Source organism: Canis lupus, chromosome 14, assembly GCF_011100685.1.
Source record: "Canis lupus familiaris isolate Mischka breed German Shepherd chromosome 14, alternate assembly UU_Cfam_GSD_1.0, whole genome shotgun sequence".
NCBI classification, from domain to species: Eukaryota; Metazoa; Chordata; class Mammalia; order Carnivora; family Canidae; genus Canis; species Canis lupus.
In genome coordinates this window covers 36,024,260-36,033,056 of record NC_049235.1, presented here as the reverse complement: position 1 = coordinate 36,033,056, position 8,797 = coordinate 36,024,260, and positions in this window count along the sequence as shown.

Sequence of the window (8,797 nt, the reverse complement as noted above, 5' to 3'; positions counted from 1 at the left end):
TCTGCACCCTCCTTTCTCGCCCTCTTCAGATGTTGAAGCCCTAATTCCTACTGTGATGGTGTCTGGAGGGGCGCCTTACAGCTGTAATGAGGTCAGCAGTGGAGAGCCCTCACAGGTGTGTACAGTGCCCTTAGGAGAAGAGACAGCTTGATCCCCCTCTGCTCTGCTACCTGAGGCCCTAGCAAGGCTTCCTCCCGCACACCAAGAAGAGGGCTGTCACCAGCCCCCCACCCTGCTGACACCCTGATCCCTGACTTTTCCAACCCCCCAAGACATAAATTTCTGCTGCGTAAGCCGCACGGTCTATGCTGTTTATTAGAACAACCCTAAATAAGACGTAATCCTAAGTGAGAGAGATGTCAAATTCAAGTCCTGGGTCTCCAGGCGGTGCTCCCAGGGGCCGGGTCAGGGCGGGGAGAGAATGATGGAGTGGGTGGGTGTGCAAAGGCCCGGGGGCACGCGTGGCGCCGCCACTGCCCTCCCACTGCCTTCCTCTTCTTGGATTACGCTTTTCCAAGAAGCTCTCTGGATCCCTCTCCCGTCCTTCTGTCCCCTTGTCATCTGCCTCCCGAAGGGGTCGCCCGGGAAAGGAGGATGCGGTGGAGCGGGCCAGGGCGCCGACAGCAGCGCCGGGGGCAGCGCCGGCCCAGCAGAGCCGCCGTGGGTCCTTCCCTCTCGGAGACGCCCCCGACAGACCCCCCCCCCCCGCGGGGGGCGCTGCAGGGCGCTGGCCCTGGGTTGCCCTCGGAAACGTCCCCTGCACCCTCCCCCCCCCCCCCCGCGGGCCACAGAAGGTGTCCCCGCGCCTGGGCTGTGCTGGGGGCTTGGCAGGGGCTGGGGGAGGGGACACCGACGGCCGAAATGTTCCCCAAAAAGCAGACTGGTCCCCGGTCCCCGTAGCACCTGCACCTCCTGTGGCCACCGCGGGGCAGGCGGAGGGCCCCCCTCTCCCCCCCCCCCAAAGCAAGGATGAGACTTGGGTCAGACTCGTCCAGGCCGACAGGTCGAGGGCCCCCTTCTCCCTGGAGCCTTCAGGGGGATTTTTCTGGAAAGACACCCCCCTCCCCGGGGGGAGCTTTAAATGCAGATCCTTGCCCTCACCTGGGACTTCTGTTGGGAAGAATGGGAATCTGTACTTTTAAAACATTTCTAAAAAAAAAAAAAATCCATTATACTTACTATACCGTGTTAGGTTGGTGTCAGGTATGCAAGGCAGTGGCTCAACAATCCCACTCGTGTCGGTGCATCCTGCTGAGCGAGCGCCCACCCCCGCCGTCCACGCCTCCGCTCTGCAAGCCGGCAGCTCGCTCTCTAAGGGAGCCGTCTGGTTCTTGGTTTGCCTTTTTTTCCCTTCATTTGTTTTGTTTCTTAAATTGCACGTGCAAGTCAAACGCTAGAGTATTTGTCTTTCTCTGACTTATTTCACGTAGCATAATACTCCCAAGCTCCATCCCTGCTGTTGCAAATGGCAAGATTTCATTCTTTTCTATGGCTGAGTAATATTCCATTGTGTGTGCGTGTGTGTGTGTGTGTGTGTATAATTATATATATAATATTCTATTGTGGGGATCCCTGGGTGGCTCAGAGGTTTAGCACCTGCTTTCAGCCCTGGGCATGATCCTGGAGACCCAGGATCTAGTCCCACATCAGGCTCCCTACAGGGAGCCTGCTTCTCCCTCTGCCTCTGTCTCTGCTTCTCTTTCTCTCTGTGTGTCTCTCATGAATAAATAAATAAAATATTTTTAAAAATTCTATTGTGTGTGTATATAATTATATATAATATTCCATTGTGTGTGTATACACACACACACAATATTCTATTGTGTATATATGTGTCTGTGTCTATATGTATATATATATGTGTGTGTATATATATATTCCTTTGTATACATATATATTCCATTGTGTATATATATTCCATTGAATATATATGTGTGTGTATAAATATATATATATATAATATATATATCATTGTACTCTAGCTCCATCCACATTGTTGCAAATGGCAAGATTTCATTCTATGGCTGAGTAATATTCCATTGTGTGTGCGTGTGTGCATGTGTGTGTGTGTATATAATTATATATATAATATTCTATTGTGGGGATCCCTGGGTGGCTCAGAGGTTTAGCACCTGCTTTCAGCCCAGGGCCTGCTCCTGGAGACCCGGATCGAGTCCCACATCGGGCTCCCTGCATGGAGCCTGCTTCTCCCTCTGCCTGTGTCTCTGCCTCTCTCTCTCTGTGTCTCTCATGAATAAATAAATAAAATATTTTTTAAAAATATTCTATTGTGTGTATGTGTATATAATTATATATATTCCATTGTGTGTGTTTTTTTAAAATAAATTTATTTTTTATTGGTGTTCAATTTGTCAACATACAGAATAACACCCAGTGCTCATCCCATCAAGTGCCCACCTCAGTGCCCACCACCCAGTCACCCCCACCACCTCCCACCTCCCCTTCCACCACCCCTAGTTCGTTTCCCAGAGTTAGGAGTCTTTCATGTTCTGTCTCCCTTTCTGATATTTCCCACATATTTTTCTCCTTTCCCCTTTATTCCCTTTCACTATTTTTTATATTCCCCAAATGAATGAGACCATATAATGTTTGTCCTTCTCCGACTGGCTTACTTCACTCAGCATAATACCCTCCAGTTCCATCCACGTCGAAGCAAATGGTGGGTATTTGTCGTTTCTAATGGCTGAGGAATATTCCATTGTATACATAGACCACATCTTTATCCATTCATCCTTCGATGGACACAATATTCTATTGTGTATATATGTGTCTGTGTCTGCATATATATATATGTGTGTGTGTGTATATATATTCCTTTGTATACATATATATTCCATTGTGTATATATATTCCATTGAATATATGTGTATGCGTATATATATATATATGTATATATATACATCATTGTACTCTAGCTCCATCCACATTGTTGCAAATGGCAAGATTTCATTCTATGGTTGAGTAATATTCCATTGTTCCGTGTGTGTGTGTGTGTGTGTGTGTACATACCACTTCTTTTTTTTTTTTTTTAAAGATTTCATTTATTTATTCATGAGAGACACACAGAGAGAGAGAGAGAGAGAGAGGCAGAGACATAGGCAGAAGCAGGTTCCATGCAGGGAACCCGATGTGGGACTCGATCCTGGATCCCAGGATCATGCCCTGGGCCAAAGGCAGACATTCAACTGCTGAGCCACCCAGGGATCCCAACCACTTCTTTATCCATCTATCAACGAACACGTGGGCTGCTTCCATAATTTAGCCATTATAAATAATGCTGTGATAAACCTATGGGTATATATGTCCCTTCGAATTAGTGCCAGTGGTTTTTTTGTAGTAAATACCCAGTAGTGGAATTACTGGATCATATGGTAATTCTTTGATTTTCTTGAGGAAACTCCATACCGTCCTGCTAAACAGTGGCTGCACCAGTTTATGTTCCCACCAACAGTGCATAACGGTTCCTTTTTCACCAAATCCTCAAACACTTGTTGTTTCTTCTGTTTTTCATTTTAACCATTCCGACAGGTGTGTGGTGATATCTCATTGCGGGTTCGGTTTACATTTCCCTGATGGGGAATCTGCATTTTTAATAAGCGCCTCTGATGTCACAATTGGTGCGTTCATTACTCTGGAAAACACTAATAAGAGGCTCAGTCAGAGTAAATCAATTTCTTGGAGATTTGCCAGGAATCTGGAAACTGTTTCAAAAGATGTTTCACTGGGTAATTAGAAAATAAAAGAAGTAATTTTACCTCTAAAGGACAGAAAGTGGCCATTTTTACCACTGATGTGGCTGCATTTTTGGATTCAATTACAACCAAATTCCGCTACTCTGCTAAACCCTTAGTTACAGGATTGTCTCATTTGTTCCTCTCACAACTGGACAGCATCAGCCTCTCCATTTCCACACCAGGTAACTGAGACTTGCCCAGGTAAAGAAATTTCCCCAGAGTCTCTGTTCATCTGTAGGAAGGTGTCCACTCCACCCCGGCTCTGTGTGGTCCCCGAAAACTTTGCAACCCTCTGTGCAGTTTGTGTAAATGGATAAGGGAAGCATGGACTCTTGGTCTGTCAGTGTGACCCCTGATGGGGTGACATGCAAGTTCTGCAGACTTGAGACTGGAGCTGGACACAAAATGTCCTGGAGATTACTTGAAGTCCACTGCAACCCTTAGCAGTGGTTTGGGGGCCAGAGATGGCCAAACACTGGTCATTTCTGTGTATTAGTTCTCAGTTCTTTGTACTGATGCACAAAAGCAGATTTAGGTCAATCACCCTAGACCAAGCCACCTTCAGCTCCCTTGGCGGTTAGCCCAGCAGGGTCAAAAGGAGCTCGGTGGCTCTGTGCGCCCCCATCCTCAGCACAGCGGCAGAGCGGGCCTTCTAATATGTCAATCAGATCCTGTTGCTCCAACCTTCCAATGGATTAGAATAAAACCTAAAACCCTGACTGTGGTCCTCAAAACTCTAATGGTTATAACCCAGAGCACCTCTCCTTCCTCACCTTCTACCAGTCCCCACTGCTCGCTCAGCTCTTATCTTCTCTCATTCCCATCTTAGGGTCTCACCTACTAGAATCTAATGGCTGAGAGGACAAGAATTTTGCCCTGTGCACTGCTCAACCTTCTATGCTGGCATTTGAGAAATATTTGTGAGTGAACATTTATGAATGGATTTGTGAATTGTGTTTTTTAATTCTGGGGTGTTGTTTCATTGGGAAAAATAGAGACGGAGATAGTTGTGAGGGGGAAGTTCTATTTCACTTCTACACGTTAGTAGCTGTTTGAGGTTCTCCCGCCTATTCTCTAGAGTCAAAGCACAGAAAAAGCACAGTTTCTCAAAGGAAAGAACATACCCACTGAGCAAAGGAAGGCATATCCCCCTCCCCCACTCTCTGTGTTCACATCATGAGCCACCTGCAGGGAGCCTTCGAGGAGCTGACCATGTTCTGTAACCTGCTGTGGAAGAATTTACACGGGCTTCTTGGCATGGAGTTCATGCAGACGACATCAGAACCCACTGTAGAGGCACATGTAGGGACACCTGGGTGGCTAGTGGTTGGGCACCTGCCTTCAGCCCAAGGTGTGATCCTGGAGTCCCAGGATCGAGTCCCACTTCGGGCTCCCTGCATGGAGCCTGCTTCTCCCTAAACTGCTGAGCCACCCAGGCTGCCCAGGAGAAGGCCATTTAATACCCATGGTCTACCATGCTCCCTCACCTGGCAGTGTAAAACAAAGGTGCCCAAGACCAAAGTGTTTATATAAGGAAGGAGAAATAGGTTTGCAATGTACAAGCCAGAGGTAGTCTGTGTAAAACTCGTGTAAACATCAGAACTGTAATATTCTAAGTAGAAGATTTAGTTTTCATTGGTGCTGGGTCAAAACAGAAGTTGTATCCTGTCTGAGATTTAAACATTTTTTAAAAATAGAAAGACAGGGACGCCTGGGTGGCTCAATGATTGAGCATCTGCCTTTGGCTCAGGTTGGGATACCGGAGTCCAGGATCGAGTTCCGCATCGAGCTTCTTGCAGGGACCCTGCTTCTCCCTCTGCCTATGTCTTTGCGCCTCTCTCTCTCTCTCAGTCTCTCTCTCTCTCTCTCATGCATAAATAAATAAAATCTTTAAAAATAAATAGAACGGCATATCATATGATTTCACTTATATGTGGACTAAAGCAAAACAAATGAATAAACAGAAAGCAGAATCAGAGTTGTAAATGCAGAGAACAAACCAATGGATGCAAGAGGGGAGGGGTTGTGGGATGGGCAAAATGGATGAAGGGGAGTGGGGGATGCAGGCTTCTAGTTATGGAGGAAGTCACAAGAATAAAAGGCACAGCATAGGGAATAGAGTCGATGTTATTGTAATAGCCTTGTATGGTGACAGACCATAGCTACACTTGTGAGCAGAGCATAATGTGCACAGAGAAGTTGAATCACTATGTTGTACACCTGAAACTAGTGTAACATTGTGTGACAGCCATACTCGAATAACAAATATGGGAAAAAACCCTACAGAGTGGGCCACCCACAAGGACATCTATCACAAACTGATTCATAAGTGGCTTCAATTTATAGCATTTAGAGTTATTAGTACTTAAAATCTTAAGACTCAGACTTAAAAAAATAAAAGTTTTCCTAAATTTGACAATAATTCTAAAAATTTGCATGACATTAAGAATAATGGGATGTTCCTATTTGATATTACAACAATCATTATCATATAAAAAGTACACAGACGAAAATATAGGAAAAAATAATGGGCTGGTCAGTCAATCTACATATTATAGACGATAATTATCTTAATAATTATGACTATGTCTCTGGGTTCTATGATGTTTGTGATATTTGTCAGCTTTTTATTTTTTTATTGAGATATAGTTGATATAACATATATATAATATATGTATATATACATATACATAACATAAAAAACATAATATGTTACATATAATACATAATAATACATAACATATATTATATATATACATTACAAAATGATCACTTCAATAAGTCTAGTTAATATCCATATGCACATTCATGCAGCCTTTACCTTATAATGAGAACTTTTTTTTTTTTTTTTTTTTTTGAGAGAGAGCACACATGTGAACAGGAGAGGGGCGGAGGGAGAGGGAAAGAGAATCCTGAGCAAGCTCCATACCCAGCACAGAGCCTGACTTGGGGCTCAATTTCATGACCCTGTAATCATGATCTGACCTGAAATCAAGAGTCAGTCACTCAACTGACCCAGCCACCAAGGCGTCCCTTAATGAGAACTTGTAAGATCTTACTGTCTTAGCAACTTTCAAATATACAATGCAGTATTATTAACTATAGTCAAAATGCTGTACATTAGGTTCCCATGGCTTAGTTATTTTATAACTGGGAGTTTGTATCTTTGACTCTCCTCCACCTGTTTCACCCACACTCCTTCCCCTGCCTCTGGCAACCAACAATCTGTTTTATATCTATCAGTGTAGGGTTTTGTTTTGTTTTGTTTTTCTTTTTTAGATTGCACAAAAAGTGAAATTATTTGGTGTGTATCTTTCTCTGTTTCTCTGACTTATTTCACTTCTCATAATACCCTTCTAGGTCCAACCATTTTCTCAAATGACAAGATTTCCTTTTTATGGCTGAATAATATTCCCATTATATATAAGAATGTGAAATATATATATTTCACATTTTCTTCATCCATTCATTCATCCCTGGACATTCAGTTTGTTTCCATGTGTTGGTTATTGTAAAATAATGCTGCAGTGAACATGGAGGTGCAGATAGCTTTTCAAGTTAGTGTTTGGTTGTTTGTTTTTTTCCAAGTTAATGTTTTTATTTCCTTCAGATAAATACCAAGAAATGGAATTGCTAGATCATGTGGTAATTCTATTTTTAATTGAGGAATCTTTGTGCTGTTTTTTTAACAGTGGCTGCACCAGTTTACATGTCACACCAGTGCATGAGAGTTCCCCCTCTCTACATCCCCTCTCACCATCACTTGCTATTTGTTGTCCTTTTGATGATAGTCCTTCAAACCGGTATGAGATGATATCTCTTTGTGGTTTGGATTTGCATTTCCCTGATGACAAAAGGTTTGGAGCACCTTTTCATGTGTCTCTTGGCCTTCTGTATGTCTTCTTTGGAAAATGTCTATTCAGATCCTCGTTCATTTTTAAAATGGATTGTTTGGTTCTTTGCTATTGAGTTGTCTGAGTTTTTTTTTTTTTTTTAAGATTTTATTTATTTATCCATGAGAGACAGAGAGAGAGAGAGAGGCAGAGAGAGGCAGAGGAGAGGCAGGCTCCATGCAGGGAGCCCGATGCGGGACTCGATCCCGGGACTCCAGGATCACGCTCTGAGCCGGAGGCAGGTGCTTAACCACTGAGACACCCAAGGATCCCCCATGAGTTTTTAATATATTTTGGATATTAACCCTTACCGGACAGATGATTTTCAAATATTTTCTCTCATTCAGGGCACTGCCTTTTTATATTGCTGGTGGTTTCCTTTGCCGTGCAGAAGCTTTTTAGTTTGATGTAGTGCCACTTATTTATTTATTTTTTGTTTTTCTTACTTTGCTTTCAATGCTGGTCAGCTTTTTAAAATTCATAATTAGTTGTGATCTCATTTCTCACTCTAAGTGAATACTTTGGTACCTCCCCCTACTGACCCATTAAGATTCTGCCTGACAGACAAAAACAGGTAAGCAAGACTTCCTAGGGGAACCTTCCTGAACAAGCCCGTGGGGCTGTGCTGCAGGCCCCACCACCAGCTCATCAGAAAGGGAGGGAAGAAATAGATCAAAAGAGGGAGAAATGAGAGAGGAAAGGCAAAAGTACAGAAACTGGAGTTGAACCAGGTGAAAGTGGGCAAGGAGAGAGACGAAGACTCATACTAGCCGCTAACCAGAAAGAGACACGTAAAGCCAAATATTAGGAAAATGTGGAGTAAAACAGACTAAACACGTTAGAGGGTTTTTCTAACTCTCTGCCAGGCCTTTCCCAGATGGCAACTGAACCATTTGTTTAAATTAAGTCTTGCTTAAATTATAAGGAGCTGAGCTAATTGTCAATGTCAAGAATTATTGGAACCCAGCCACAGGAGGTGGGTGAACAGACAGCGCTATAGGGTGGGGAAGCGGCGCAGCGCTTGGCAGCTGAGGATTTCTGGGATCCTTCTGGTACCCACTCATGTTTAAAACAATAGTCACCCTCCCGAAGCCAGCCACTTCATCGTGACTCCAGTGCAGGGCCCAGTGCCATGAAATATTAAGCATC